Source organism: Rattus norvegicus, chromosome 17 (genome assembly GCF_036323735.1).
Source record: "Rattus norvegicus strain BN/NHsdMcwi chromosome 17, GRCr8, whole genome shotgun sequence".
Classification (NCBI taxonomy): domain Eukaryota; kingdom Metazoa; phylum Chordata; class Mammalia; order Rodentia; family Muridae; genus Rattus; species Rattus norvegicus.
This window is the reverse complement of record NC_086035.1, coordinates 20,029,763-20,046,047: the sequence shown is the minus strand read 5'-3', so window position 1 is coordinate 20,046,047 and position 16,285 is coordinate 20,029,763. Positions and strand designations below refer to the sequence as shown.

At 41.9% G+C, this 16,285-nt stretch overlaps 1 protein-coding gene across 10 annotated transcripts in view; it reads left to right on the top strand.

Moving 5' to 3' along the window:
• The window catches only part of Jarid2 (jumonji and AT-rich interaction domain containing 2), a 180,382-nt gene that overhangs the window by 117,551 nt on the left and 46,546 nt on the right, over positions 1-16,285 (top strand). The window lies entirely within an intron of this gene.

Genomic DNA, 16,285 nt, shown 5'->3' with positions numbered 1-16,285 from the left:
GATGTGAAGCTTGGGTACAAGTTAGCTTGGCTTATGCCACCTGGGATTGTGCTCTGACCACCACATTGGCATGCACGTACCACCACCACCACCAAGCTGGGTGAATTGTGGTCTTTCATTTGCTACAGGCAGGTAGAAGGTTCATCCTTCCTCTGCACTCTCTTCCTGCACAGGCCTTCCCTCTCTGTGAGAGAGTCACCCAATGAGGGGATAAAAGTAGTTCATTATCCCCAACCATCAGCTTTTCATCTAGTTTAATGAAAGTTAACATTTCAACATTATTGTTTTCGACTTGTAAGTATTGACTCTCACCCCACAGTAAAGCAAATGAGTACTAGAAATGCTTCTATCTTTGAAGTTCTAAAACCTGTCTCTGAACAGAGCTTTACATTGATAAGATGATAGGGCGCTAATTAATAAAGCCACCTTTGAAATTATCTCTTAAGATTTTTATTACTCAGTCTTATAGCTTCATTAAAAGATGTGACCAGAGGATTTAGACCGCATCATGTTACTTTCCAAATCATGTGTCAGATATAGGCTTTATTCTTGAATACTCTTCCCCTGCCCAAAACATGGAAACAGGGTCTCATTTGGGATAGCCATTGTCTTGTGAACTGAGCCATGGGCATATCACACCCATGTTCACCGACTTGGTTAGTTCTGACTCTCTATGGTTCCCACAATTCATGTGCATCAGTGCATAACTCTCTGCCAATTGTTGTATTTCTCTTATGCAATGAATGATATTTTTATCTCTCGTAAACTAACAGTATACAGAAAGTGACAACTTTCAGCTTTCTTCATGCAAAATACATACTTCTGATGCCTGGTATCCTCTGCTGTTAGGGCTTTTTATTCTTGATGTTCTGTCCTAAGTTTCGAGAACCAAGAGAATGATTCTTCCCACTATTCTTGGTGGGTCTTGAGCTGGGTCTGTGTCAATTTTGTGACTTCAGCAGTTTTTTCCTTCCTGTGGGCTAATAAATGTCTGCATTCTTTATCAGTAGTAGGAACATGTTTGTGTTTGTGATCCGAAGGCAAGAGTAAAGGTGCCTCCATCCTGCTTCAGGAGATGAGTATGGTGGCAGTGTGTATTCCTTAACCTCAGGCTTACGTCTTCTTAGTGTACATGCTCACAATTAGTGTCAGGTGCGGAAACACAGAGGGGGTGAACTCGTGGTTTCTGCCCTGTAGTATGTATGCTCTGCTACCTGGAAGGGTGCCCCTGTTGTTTACTTAGATCTGTGGCTAGGTTTCCCTGGGGAATCTTCGTTCAAAGGTGAGTCCTGTGTCGTCTGATTTTCCCCATCTTTCAGTAGAGCCTAGCATATCAGTCTGTGCAACTTGAGACTATTCAAACAAAGGCCTCATGGGTGAAATGAATCTGTTTCTCTCCCTTTCCTCTTAGTATGTTTAACTGCTTGGGGGAGAGTGGTGATAGTTTTGTTATGGTGTGTGTTTGTTTGGGGTTATGGGTTCGGTCATGGGAATCTTTATCATTGTTCCTACCCATTGAAGCAGATGTTGATTCCTCTGTGTCTGTGTCTTTCTCACAAGTCAGGACCACTCTGTTGTTCTGTATAGGCAGCCTGCATCAAGTCTTAAGGTGCAGTGCATCTCAGCCTTACGTGGAGTGAAGGATGCGGAGATCAAAATGTTTTTCCATGGGGATCATGGGACACAATGGTGGTTGTTTATTGGGAACTGAATTCAGGAAGGAAGAGTTTGGAACTGTAGTGTGATCTCCCCATAGGGTCATATTTGAATGCCTGCTCACCAAGGAGTGACACTGTTTGATAGAATTACTAGGTATGGCCATATTGGACTTAGGTTGGGCTTTGAGATTTAAAAGTGTGCCCAGCTTGAGCTTGCTCTTGTGCTCACTTGCGCTCACTCTTGTGCGCTTGCGCGCTCTCTCTCTCTCCATCCTCTTCTCCCTCTCCCTCCCTCCCTCCTCCCCCCTTTTTCTCTCCTTCCCTCTTCTTCCCTCCCTGTGGATCCGGATTCAGTTCAAGGGCTTCTAGGTATCATGTCTGCTATGCTCCCTACCATGATAATGGACTAAGACTTTGAAACTAGTTTTATAAGAATTGTCCTTGACATTCTCTTAAGAGCAAATCGAACAGTGGTTAAGATGTGTATGGTGAATGCGATCATTGAAATACTATGCGGGGCTGGAGAGATGGCTCAGTGGTTAGGAGCACTGACTGCCCTACCAGAGGTCCTGAGTTTAAATCCCAGCAACCACATGGTGGCTCATAACCATCTGTAATGAGATCTGACGCCCTCTTCTGGTGTCTCTGAAGACAGCTACAGTGTACTTACAGATAGTAAGTAAATAAGTAAACAAATAAATAGATAAATCTTAAAAAAAAAAAGAAATATTATGCGATTAAGTATGCCTGAGTGACTAACCAAAGGCAGCCAGGTATTTATTTGGATGGAGTTCTGTCTATAAAGATACATACCGTATAACACTTGGCACGTACTCCCTCTCCTCTTTATATCCTATGCTTCCCGCCACAGTAAAGTGTTCCTCCCCAGATATAAATGATGATAATGGGACCTGCATCTATGCAGCTTTGGCTGAATGCCTGCATCTTTCCTGGATACAACAGTCTGAAATGTGGGACTTGTGGACCTGAGTCATTTATGTCCTTAGCCTCACTCCTTTCCTTGGTTGGGAGCTTATGGGGTGGCTTTTGTCCCATTGCAGGTTCTCTGATCTCTGGTGAGTTTTAGTTATCCTCTCAGGGTTCTCTGTTTTGGGGAGGATTTCTTTTACTCCACCTTAAGGTATAGGGGTCCTCTTTCCCCATACTTGGCTTATATATGTAATTGAAAATAGTATACAGAACTCCAAGATTGCTATGTATGTTCATGGCCCCAAGCAATTCTCATCCCAAGAACCATTTTATATGCAAGAACACATAGGCATGAGCAAAAGAGCCTGACTTCCTGTCTGTCTTCCTCAAGTATGTAGGAAACCCTACCTCACAGCTTTCCCAGAATGGGTCAGTAAGGAGAGAACACAGTGAAGGAATATAGAGTTGTGTGTGAGTGGCCTGATGGTCCTGAATGTGACTTTTCAAGGAGGCGCAGCTGCTGTTACAGGTGGAACCATGATGGATCCTATTATAATCGCTCTGTACTCGAGTTGACAGCAGTGAAGCTACGACATTCAGATTTATGTGTGGTGTGTTGGAAACCTAATCTTTAGTGTGGATAATTCACAAGTGGAGTTTTAAGAGCAGCGATATGGTATTGAGCACCCGTGGAGGCATGAGAGGTCATCCCCCTTGGAGTGTTAATTGGTATGTATGTTCGTGTGGTAGTGTGGTTCTTTTGTTTTCCTTTTGTAGCATTTAATATATCCTGCCTATGATTATTAGTCAGAGCACCCTCAACTCATGAGTGCTGTGTACCTACATTTGGAATGATTTGCTCGTATTAGGTATTATTTAAGGGGAAGTCTGTCCTGTGAAGAAAAATTTGATAGAAATTGAGAATCTGCAGAGAGCCTGTGAGAAAGAATGAAGGACCTCACTACTGTCAGTCTGTCCTGGGCTGCCAGTCTGTCCTGGGCTGCCAGTCTGTCCTGGGCTAGTCAGTCTGTCCTGGGCTGCCAGTCTGTCCTGGGCTAGTCAGTTTTCTGGTGTTCCACAGTGTTTTGTTTTGTTTTTCTCCCAGCTTGCATAAGTACCAATCAGATCCAGTAGCCATCTCTAAAGGTCAGCAGCAAAGCAGTGTTAACAATGGCAGGGGTTTCTGTGCATTGAGGGGGTTCTCTCCCCGTCCCCCTTTAGAGTTAGAAGTTTGGAGTGGCCTTATTGTGACCCTTGTAATCCTTGGGTAGGCTTAGGCTGATATCTACAGTGTGTTTCTTTGTGCTTCTTTGACAGCCTGGTTTGTAGGCATCCTTTTATTACTAGATGAGGGGTCATAACCTGTGCCTCAAGCAGGTCCTTCTATCCTGAATAAGCCAAATAAAAGAGCTAAATTAATAGTGGGAAATAGAAAAAGATTTATTCAATGCTACAACACTGGGAAGAGGGACAAAGAGATCCCTGTCCCCACCACCACCACCATCCCACCCCACTGAATATTGTGACTCTGATATATAGTTCCTCCAATCAATTTTTTTTTGTTGCTACTTAATAAACTGTAATTTTGCGGCTGTTCTGAATTATAATGCAAGTATCTGATACAAACCCCCCAAAGAGGTTGGGAAGTGCTGATCTAAGGGATTCTACTTTAAAGTGAGATGTAAGTTTAAATAGAGGGGATCAGATAGACAGTCCTGCTCAGGCTATGTTCCTGCCTACCATTAACCCCTCATTAACTGGGCCTAGGCTCATCCTTTAAGGTTTGAGAGTTAAAATTCTGTGACTGCCTTCCACAGGGAATAGGAAAAGTAGATAGGGTGCTGTGCTCGCTTCAGCCACCTGCTAAGCTCCTGAGGCAGAGGGGTTTGTGGGAGATGAATCAGGTGGTGGTAGGACATTCCTCGCTCTTGGGAGCCTCAGGAATTACACAGTCAGTATACCGTTTAGAACATTAGCAAGATGCTCTTCATATTCCTGGTATCCTTTCTAGGAAACATGGAGGACAAGTTAGGGGCCTGGTACAAGCTGGGCAGCACAGTCTTCAACCTCAGCAGCCTAGCTAGCTTTTTGTATTAAAATAGCTTGTTTCCATATCAGACAAGGGAGTACTGGAATACTGTTAATAGTCTTTGTTTCCACCCAGGCCAAGGTGTTCTTAAAAGTAATGCAGTGGTATTTTAATAGCTTTCTTAATATGCAAGAGAGAGAGGGATCAAAAAGAGTTCTTTCTTGTCTCTATCTTAGAAATTGATTTATTTATTCAGTTATGTTTTTGATATTCGGTTTTGAAAATACTTAACAATGTCAGGGGCACATGCGAGTGTCTGTGGTTTCACTTTTCCATGGGGACCAGGGAACCAGCCCAGGTTGTTAGACCCGTGGAACAAGTTGACACTTACTTTTTCCAGCTCTGCATCTAGTTTTTTCTTTTTTTTTAATTATTTGTATATGTGTGAATAAGCAAGAGAGGATAGTTCTCTTCTTCCTCTAGAGATTGGACTTGGGCATTATTCAATGGTAAGTCTCAGAGGCTAAATAAGATTGTACAGATACTAGAAGGACTAGGCTTAGGTTAGCAGACTAGCTTCGGAGACAGTTACTATAGTCAAATAAATTACTTTTACACACACCTGAAATGTGGCATAGTTGGGTATACAAGGTTTTTATTTAGTTATTGCCAATGACAAATTTCTAGGCACTTATGAGAATGCTGGGATGCTAAGGAGCAGAGTACAGGTACTAAGACCCTGGTCTGTCTGTCTGTCACACAAGTTTTCTAAGCAAACATTCTAATTTTTTTTGTTGTGAATTGCCTTTGAACGCCCTGATCCTAGTCCCTAGAGACATTGTGCCTTTCTTGTACTTTTGTTATGTAGTTAGTTTTCATTGGTTGCTTTTTTGCTGGCAAGAATACAGCATACATCAGATTCATTCCTGTCCAAGAATTTTCCATCCCTTGCTTTTCCCACTGAGAGAGAGGTGGGGGAGGGGAGGGGAGGAGGAAGATAGAATGGATTGAGAATATTCTGTATCAGGGTGCTTAAGCTTTGGTCACATGTTGCTTTAATATTTATCCCTTGGAGAATTCTACCCATGAAACATATACCTCCATACACCTGTCTCTTTTTGTTGTATTTATAGTAGTTTCGGCTTTTAAAAAAAAATGTCTTGTAGATGTCAGGGGAATGATAATAAATAACACTAAACCTGTACCTTAACACACACAATTTATACTTCTAGACCTGTGTGCTGTGACATGGAGTCCTGTGTAGGTGTCATCATTTTCACAGTGACTTTGTCTTTAGTCTGTGGTGCTGTAAAGGTTGGGCTATCCTTACATTGATGATTGGGCAAAGACATGCAGGAGCAGCTCAGCTCCCTCGAGCACTTGCTGAGAAAGAAGTACCTTCCCCTGAGAGCAGGCCAGGTCAGCTTTGACATGTCTTTAATTCTGACAGTTAGGAGGCTTTGTTACCTTGTCAAGGCAACAGAGAGAGGCTCCCCCTTATCTGGGCACAGCTGTAAATGAACCTAACTCATGTGTATGGATGTTAGAATTATATGATCCCTTGAGTTGGTAATTTACTTATTTTGATTTTGTGTGTGTGTGTGTGTGTGTGTGTGTGTGTGTGTGTGTGTGTGTGTGTCTGCCTGCCTGCCTGTCTGTCTGTCTGTCTGTCTGTCTTCTTTTCCAATAGTATTCTGTTGCAGCTTAGTGCTGTCCTAATAAGTTAGTAGGAATTTTTTCCCAGCTTCTATTTCTTGATCTCTCAGGAGTCTACAAGTAGACTAAGAAACAAAAGTGTATTTCTCAACTCTCTGCAACACTTGTTTACCCCCCTCCCCCAACTTTGTTGTACCTTGTAGTGCCCCTGTCTCTAAAATTAGGTATCTATCCAATTAATTAATCCATCTAAAATTAATCTATCTAACCAATACGATTATTTGAGAAGAGGTATTTGCTGGGTTACCAGTGCTGTCTTAGGTCTCTTGGGTTCAACCCCCTGGCCGGCCTGCCTACATTTTTTATTTCTACATGTTCTTCTTGTTCATAGCAGTTTAATGTACAGATAACCTGTTTCATTGTCCTTTTCCTTTACCTTGTTTTGTGCATGTGTGTGTGTAGGTTGCAGGTAAAACTTGATTGTTCCTTGCCTTCTTGCTCTTGCTGCTGTAGTTGCCCTGGGGTCACGGCTGTGTACAGGGTTCTGAACTAAGGTCCTCAGACTGCCACACAGTGCTTAACCATTGAATCATTAGTGACTACCTATCCCCCATCCTGGCTTTTGCTTGGTTTTGCTCACCCTGCTTAATTTTATTATTACTTTTGGTAGATGTGTGTGTGTGGGTGTGGGTGTGGGTGTGGGTGTGTGTGTAAGAAAAATGCTTTGAAGCAAATATTAATCCCAACCCATGGTATTGTCAGATATTAATCTACAGTTCAAGGTTTTCATATTATTAATTTAGATTATTATGCTTTCTCAGAAATGGTGTGCATTATTTAAGGATATTAGATTAGCATACTAAACATGGTTTTTGCATTTTTGCATTTAGGCATTGTTTGAGGAACTTTGCATGTTTAAATAAATATAGATAACTGAGGATAATTTATTGGGGCTCCATTCTCCTCATTGTGGCTTCTAGAAATTAGAGGTAGGAAACACTGTTCTGTTGAGCTAGCACCCCATGTTTATTTTTAGTTGTTTGCAATTCTAGGGGAATCACAATTAGGTTCGCTTGGGTTGAAAGTGCAAAAATAGCTTGATTCTCTCCCCCCCACCCCCCACCCCAATAGCTCTAGATTGTAGCTTTCTCTTGGGTTTCCTCAGTAATGGTTCCTTCATTTTGTTGCCTTTCATCAATAATTTGCATGTCTTACTCTGTTGTCTTCCTGGATGCGTCACGTTTAGCCACAGATTCCTGCTTTCTATATCCACCACTCCACTGTGATAGCTAGTGGAGAAGTGCGGTGTTGGTAGGATCATTCATTGCAGATCTCTTCAGGTTCCAGTGTTAAAAGCCGGGATGGGGCTATATCTTGGGTAATGTGAGAATGGGATGTCAGGGACTCTCTCATTTAGATGCTATGATTTTTGAGCTAGTGTGTAGGATTTCCTTTTCTTTCTTACAAAGAGGAGTTTTGGGATTTTGGGAGTTATTTTCCCATTGTTTTGACAAGATTCCAGGAGGAAACATGGAAGAAGGTTTTGTTTCTGCTGATGGTTCCAGCCCACCCTAGTGGGAGGTTGAAGTTCACACAATGGAAATACATGGCTAGCAGTTGGACTGGGCAAAAGCTGCTGGGCCTGCTCCTAGTAGCTTAGAGTGGGCAGACAGCACAGAGAGACGTTGTCTGGAACACCACATCATCAAACTGTAACTGCATTCTAACTAGAATGCAAAATCCAGCACAAGAGGTCCTGAAGACCCCACATGTACATCAACCTCCCTGTCTACCTGTGCAGTAGATTTATTGTTTCAGTAAGCAGTGTAGACCTCACTAAAAGCAGGATAGGAATAGCAGGTTCAGTTTACTCCTGGATAGGCTCCTGGTAGCCACTGGGTTCCTGCTTTGATTCTCTTCTAAGGTAGAGCTAGCAAGACAGTAGCAGCTGACTTGCAAAACCTTGATTATTTTATGTGGTCACGATGTGATTGAATTAGGCGTCATTCCCTAAAATTGAAGGCTCCACGCTCAGGTCTAGAAAGCAGAGTAAATGTCGTCTTTTTTCCCTCTTCCTACCTCAATCATACATGTGGATCTTGGCCTAAATTACTATCATTGTAAAGTATCCCTCACCTCCGCTTGCCTTCCCTTCCTTCCTACTAGGCTTTGTCTCGGGGCATAGCTCAGTACTAGAACACTTGTATAGTAAAGTTCTGCATTTTGTCCCAAATACTGCAAATAAAATAATAAGAGAAGTTCCTGGGTTTCACCTATTTGATGAAGAAGGTGACAATCAGAAATGAGTACATTATCTTGATGAGTTTGATCTCGCTACCCAGTTGTCTGCTTACCTTTCACTACCTTGGCCCTCAGCAGCTCAGATTTCTTGGTGATTCTGTATTCTGAAGCTGATACATCATGGAAATGTTGGAAAACAATCATTGAATCTATGGCATTCAAGTGCAACACTGAGTACACGCTGAGTCCAGGTTTGTTTTCAATCATGTGATGCAGCCCAGACTTAATCCTAACATCCAGGAGTCACAGACAAGAGGATTGGTAAATGTTGTAGAGCAGTCGAGTGTTGTAGAGCCACTCTGTGGATATAAAAGGACAGCTTATGAGGGAACAACAGGGGACCGGTTACGGTACAGGCATCTGCTGCCAAGCCTGTAAACCTCAGCCTAACCTCTGGAGAACATGCTTGGTGAAAGGAGAGAGAGAGCCAGATCCTGTGTGTCGTTCTGTCATTTCTTTTACCCTCACACACAGTTTTAAAAAAAAGAAAATTAAAATCTTCTTAGAAAAGGTTGTTATCTGTCTCTGCATGCTCATTGATTCTTTTTTTTTTTTTAAAAGAGGGATATGTAGTCCCTTCAGGGGGAGCCTTATAAGGATCACAAGGCAGATTAGGAAGAGAAAACATGAATAGGTTGCAGTTTTCAATCTTGATTGGGAGGTGGAGAGCGCAAGAGTTGCAGTTACCGGAGACCAGATGACTTCTTAGAAAGAGGAAATGGACGGATCTTCAAGACAGCGGGGATTTTTTTTTTTAAATTTATTTTTAATGTATATTAGTCACTGTTGTTGTCTTCAGACACACCAGAAGAGGGCATCAGGTCCCATTACAGATGGTTGTGAGCCACCATGTGGTTGCTGGGATTTAAACTCAGGACCTCTGGAAGAGCAGTCAATGCTCTTATCCACTGAGCCATCTCTCCAGTCCCGACAGCAGGGATTTTTTTAATAATAGCTTTGTGACTTAGCTGCTCCCAGGTAGGTAACTTCCAAGTGTTCTTGTGTTTATGAAGCCCTTGTCATAGCTAAGAAATTTGAGGAGCCCCAATGTATTCAATGCAAAGTTTTTTTTTTTGTTTTTTTTTTTAAATCTTTGCTCAGGAGACCCTGTTTGAGCAGTCCTTCCTTTTGCCTGGGTTTTCAAAGTGAACCGTCATTTCTGTCTTTGTTTACAATTTACTGTGATGCCAGTCAGAGTTACACTCATGTATGACATGCCTATACTCCTAGCCCATGTAAAAGGATACAGTTAGCGGACAGCCTTTGCCAGCTAGGTAGACTCTGCCTGAAAGTACAACCGCAGGCAGAAGGGACAGCTGCCCTATGCCTCTTCAGGACTATGCTCTGAAAGAGTGGGGAAAGCCCTTTTACAGACCTGCAGGAATGGTGTGTTGGTGTCTTAGCTGCTCTCTGGGGACTTTTAAATGGCCAGCTGGAAATGACTTCACTAGGCTTACTCAGAAATTGCTGAAGGTGGGACCACAGCCATCCTTCCAGGACTGAAGCATGGCTAAGAGTGTGACTTGGCAGTCTGTTGACACACTAAAGATGGATGCCTCTTGGATCAAAGAGATGTTTAGGCTAGTGGAATTGAGGAGAGTCATTATAAATGAGCACCGAAGTTCCCTCTAAAATCCACCTCCCTCCATCTCTGTAAGCAAGATTGTATGTACTATGGTACATTTTGCCAGCAGAACAATTTTGTCAAGTCCAGCCTTAAGGAGAATGTGCTGTCAATCAGGGACTTTGCAGAGCAGAGACACTTCATTTTCACAGTCAATTGTTCAGCATTTTTTTATTTTGGTTTTCTTTCCACCTGTTTTATCTTTGAATCCAAAATCTATTGGATTGAGGAGGATCACTTGTATGTGTGAGTTGGGAAAGATTTAATTGCAATTTCACTTTTCTTCATGAGACAATTGTCACAGGGTCCAGACTCCTTTTACAAGAGATAGCATGTGAATGGTTAGTACTCTTTAGATATGGAAACAGCACAATAGAAAATAAGTTCTTTGGATTATTCATGAAAGCAAGATTTATTGGTACTCTGTAGCATATCTTTTCTAGACTGTAGCCTCTCATTTTTATGTATATCATAGACCAATCCTATGCATTTTAGCTGTAGGCTATGTTTTTGATATCTAGACGGGCCCTAGTGCCAGGATAGGATCAACAGTTAAGAGCACTAAATGCCTTTCCAGGGTACCTAGCACCCACAGGGCAGCCGACAACTGCCACTTTAGTTCTGGGGATCTAATGAGACTTTTTGGCTTCTGTGGGCACCGCATCCATGCGTGCACAGGCACACATGCTTGCAGATTAAGAAAAAAAAGTTATTGTGATATTCTCTACATCTTAAATACTTGTTGATGCCTTGAATTGTAATGAAATTGGGATAAGAAAGAAGGAATTTCTGTCTTCACAGTCATGCTTTTTGCAGTTTTTAGGTTATTTTCTGTTACCTGGTGTTAATGAATGTTCTGAAAGCCAGCGGTAGAGCATGATTGTTATAATTCAGAATTCCTTTTTAGAGAATTTGGTTGTCATCTCATCTGTTGGTGCTTTGTGGTCACCACACTATGTTTTCAGTAGGTAATGAAAATGTCTGGGGTGTGTTTTCATTCATATATATATGAATGATTTCTTTTAAAGTAAAGTGAGAGGAAGATGATGAAGTGTTGTCCTGCCAGGCTCACTGGGGCCACATTTGTGAGTAGCATCTCCTTAGTACTTTTCTCTGGAGTCATTAAGTGAAATTCTGCTACAGCTTGAATTTTTTTTAAACCATTGATTTCATCCCAGCCCTGTAGCAGACTTAGAATCTCACCTGATACACCGTTGCATCTTGAGTATTTCTGTATGATTAACTTTTCATTCAGGCTTTTATAGCTCTATTGACAAAGAAGAGTGAATGAACTGAATCACGTGGTAGATTATAGATTCTTCACTTGTGTTTCTTTTTTTTCCCCCCTGGAAACATTTCTTGCCTCACAAGGTCATTCATTCCCTCCTTCCCCACCATTCTCTTTGCCAGGAGACGGCTGCCAGGGGATTTTTGGCAGCATGCAGTTGGGTTCTCAGTAACCTAAAATTGAAAAACTAGCTAGGATTTTAAGACTCCACTGGCAGTCACACGTCAAGTGTGAGAGGAAAGACAAATGAGCATTTTAACTGGCACAGCTAAGTTTTTAAAACGGTGTACCTACCATACACAGTAGGAATTTCTTTAGCCACATCCTGGCTACAGTGGACTCTTCCATTTGCTGTTCTTGACTCTTAATCCTTATTTACTCCATTTCCTTTAGGATTTTGTTCTCTTGGGACTTTGACTCTTTGGCCTCTAAGTGTGATCCCAATGAGGAGGTGGAACTTAACAGCCTTGCCTGGGCACCTAGGACATGTAGCATTTGTGCCTGACAAAAGGGCTTTATTGGCCACTCCAACTGTCCGCTAATCATAGTTCTTTCCCCTTCGGACCTGAGTGCTTTGTAGAACACAAAGAAATTCAATGTCAAATGCTTTTCTTGATCGTAATTTGTGATGTCAGGAAGACTTGGGTTTTTTGTTTGTTTTTGTTTTTGAAATTTCTTGATATAAGATTTATTACTTTCCACATCACACCACCGCCTGAGAGTTTGTATGCCAGTAAATGTTCCTATCTTTTATGTATTCAGTTTCTATCTGTGGACATTCTTTTCTCATAGTTTCTTTCTACGAACAATTAAAGACTCTTCTGTTGTCCTGTGTGTTTATAAAAATGGTTAGAGTTGTGCTTTTGAGGAGGCAGCGCATTCATATATGTAATTACTAATTTTTCATGTGAAGAATTCATTACAAACCAGAGTTGATATTATCGCCATTATTTAAAAAGTCCAAGGAAATTGGATTGCTTTCTGACTTCTTAGTTTTGTAGATTGTTATGCTGTATTAAAAACGAAGAGTGGCCCTGTTTTTTTTTTGTTTTGTGTTTTTGGTTTGTTTGTTTGTTTTTTTAAACCTGTCCTCTGGCACAGTTAGTAAACATACCTCAGCTTGTGCCAGTGACTTCCCACTGGGCACTGGCACAAGACAAGTCTTTCTCAGCTAGAGTGTGTTAGGTGAGGAGTCGCTGTAGGAATTACCCTTTCAGAGGATCAGCTTTACTGCAGTGGCCTTGCTTAGCTATGGGTAGGCTGTGTCCCATTCTTCAGACAGTGTCTTTGACCTGCTCCAGCTCCTGATTTATTATTTCTATTACTTTGAGAAAACCAAGGCCCACATTGATAAAAGTTAGTTGAGCCAAAGCCCAAGTTGTGGCTTTTCCTGGTGCCTACTGGACCAAGCCAAACCTTTTAAGGAGTCCTTGGGAAGGAATTTTCCAGAAGGTTCCCCAAGGCAAATCTGGCTTTAACAAACTTTCACTCTAAATAGCTCTTATGTAATTTAATTAAGAGCTGCAAATATTTAATATCCTGTTTTTCATAAACTAATCTGTTCATATGTAAAGCAAACCCACTGGAAAATGTCTGTAATTAGTAGCTAGATGTCAAGACAGCAAAAGACTTCTGTGTAGCCAAACCTTGTGAGCCAAGTGACCATCTCTTTGTCATTGTGTTATAGTCTCATGCAGACCTAGCTATGGAAGCAGGAGATGGGATTGTGCTTACAGGAATACCATCTGAGACTAGCATTCTTGACCCAGTGCGGGTGAGCTGGTATTTGCTGGCTTCACTTGAGGATGTGTTTATATTCTCTCCACCATGCAGGGCATTTATAGCCATCCTGTGTGTTTTGCCTGCCACTGAACTTGCATTTGAATCTGGTGGGCAGCCTGCCCTGGTGGATGGTATCTTCCGCCCACAGACCTAGTAGTGCGCACACACATGCACACACTCTTGTTTCTTTGAGTGAGAGTGTGTGTGTGTGTGTGTGTGTGTGTGTGTGTGTGTAGGGATAGAATAGAGTGGGTAATTATTTTGGGGATGGAAACACAGAATTTTTTTTCCTTTTTGAATAGACCTTTCAGGGAGTTGGCAAAGTGTCAGGTCCAGCTCCTACACTGCCACAAAGAGTGGAGCTGCTCATCTGCATCTGCCAGAAGCAGTTTCTTATTTTTAATTGTCCAGACCCTCCCTTCTATCTTCCTTACCCCTTTGATTAGAATTGTGCTGTCAGCTAAATTATTGGATTTACCAGCTAACAAGTTTAATATTGGAGAATTGAGTTAATAAAATGTTTTGATATGCACATTTATGAAGGTACCAGATATGCATGGTTTCCCTTCCCTTGTGTGTACACACGGTTTTTGGTTTGGGGACTATTAGGAAGTTTTGTTAGCAGTGGAATTCAGACAACCCAGGATTTGCTATTATGCATGCTATAGTAAGGATTGTCGTAGAAATGAATGCCACACATAGGAGGAAAGTGGTCATTGTGTACTGTAGATGGCTGAGGAAACCTAGAAATGGGGTTCTCATTCTCATACTGGGCTCTTTATGGAAAACTGCCCAGGAAGCTTTCATCCCCATCTGTGTGATAGGGAAGGACAGGAGGAGGTAAGGAGTCTGTATAGACCCTTTGGGCTCACCCAAGGACTTTATGCATGAGACTTTTCTCCATTAGTTAGCTTTCAAAACAATTGGTTGTACATTGCTGTGCTTGAGATCTGAACACTAGGGTCAGGTAGCATTGAGAGCTGCCCTAACTCAATACCAATGTTAGCATGTTTTACATGTTGGTTTCTGTAAAAGTATTTTTTCTCTTTCCATACTCTCAGTGATTTTTTTAAAAGAGAATTTGTGGTGTGTGTGTGTGTGTGTGCGCGCGCGCACACACTCGCGCTCATTTGGATATGTGAACCTGTGTTTATATATATGGAGTCCAAAAGTCAAATGTAGGTGCCGCTCTTATATTTTTGGTTGTGAACCTAGCCTTAACGGCTGAGCCATCTATCTCTCCAGCCCCTTAGGTGCCATCCTTTGCTTTCCTATTTGAGACAGAGTCCCTCATAGACTTCGGATATCTTTACTTTAGTTAGGCTGGCTGACAGTCAGACCCTAGGATTCCTATGCCTCTGCCTCCTGGCGTGCTGGGATTACAGGTCAGAGTCCTAGTTCTCAGTCCAACATGTTTACATGGCTATGTTGGCTCAGACGCAGGAAAGACGTCATGCTTGTTTGTGCAGCAACATTGACTGAACCATCTCCCTAACTCGCTCTCTACATTGTTCTGACTGATCTTGCCTACCCCAGTCTTCTTCCTGCTAGGATTTTGGGTTATTATTCTTGCCCACCTACAAGTGCTTTGCTTAACTGTCTGCCTTCTAAATAAATAAGTGAAGTACTGTGGCAGCTGTGTGGTTTTCTCCTGCCTCTTGAAGACATGTCTAATTCTGGTTTGTCTTTCAGTAAGCCTTAAAGGTGAGGCTGCAATTAAGTGCTAAGTAGGACAGTAGAACTGCTGCTTGTAGGGTGGTTGAATCTCTTTTGAAATACAAACCCAGCAATTTCTATTAGAACTTAGCATGCTTCTGACTTCTTCATAAAATAAAAAAATTAAACAGAAAACTGGCTTTGCTCTTTTTTTCTTCTCTATTTTTCTATACCACCTGAGTTGTATACCCGAGTTGCTAACATTGAGCATTTATCCCAATTCCAGATAGAAATACTAGCCTAGATCTTTCCTTTGGGAGCTGTATCCATACACACCTTTATATACCAGTGAGGATGCTACTTGTTTCCTTTAATGCTATATCCTGCTGGGGAGTGGCCCTTTGGCCTTACCCTTGCTAGGCAAGCTATATCATCAGCCCAGTGTTTGGTATCTGTGGGCTACTCCTGTTGATTCTCCTCAAATTCAGAAGCTCCACTGCAGTATGACTTTTAACCACTCTTACGCCCAAACTATTTTGCTGTAAAGCATTTTTGCATTGATAATGAAGTGTGAGGTGCTAGGTACCTGTTGGAGAGGTTGATTGAAGTGGAGTCCTACCTCCATACGTGCATGCTGGGCTGTGTCCTCTAGGAGGATACACCCATCTGTCATCCTACCAGTCCTGGGTTTTTGGATTTTCCTCCGCCTCCCCTTTGTTAGAAGACAACATTCTGGGCTTCCTCACCTGTCTTTGTGTCACCCACTCACTGTGACTGTCTTTACCTCAAGGCTCTGGCCAGTGTATAATGAGACTGCTCGCTGGAGATGTGTTCCTGCTCTACGACTTATCTCTGTAGCATGCATCTAGTAGATGTAGACTGCGACGTTAGAGAAAGTAGAACTTACGCTAAGCTTGTTCTCATTCTGACGGTTTATAATATACCTGGTTTTTGTTTTGTTTTGCTCTTTAATTGCAGGATTTAATTTTTTTTAAACAAATAATGTAGTGTAGATCAGATGACAGTTTTATGAGTCCTGGGGATTAGATTTGGCAATAAGCAAAATAAGTTTTCCAACTGTGCCATCTCTGTGTTTCCTACTTCTCCGTAAACTCTGCAAATGATCTACACTCCCCAGTCTATGACTGAATTCAAGATGTTAGAAGTATGTCACTAGTTTGTAGAGGTAGAGGACAGATAAAGGGGAACCAGGCATCAGCACAGGATAAGGGAAGGAAATTGTGAAGTAAGTGGATGCTGTTTCTTGAGACATTGTGGACTCCAGGCTAGCATTGAAATGATCTTACCCCTTTCCCACTGATTGTTCCTTTTCTACACACATTCATGCTACACATATACTT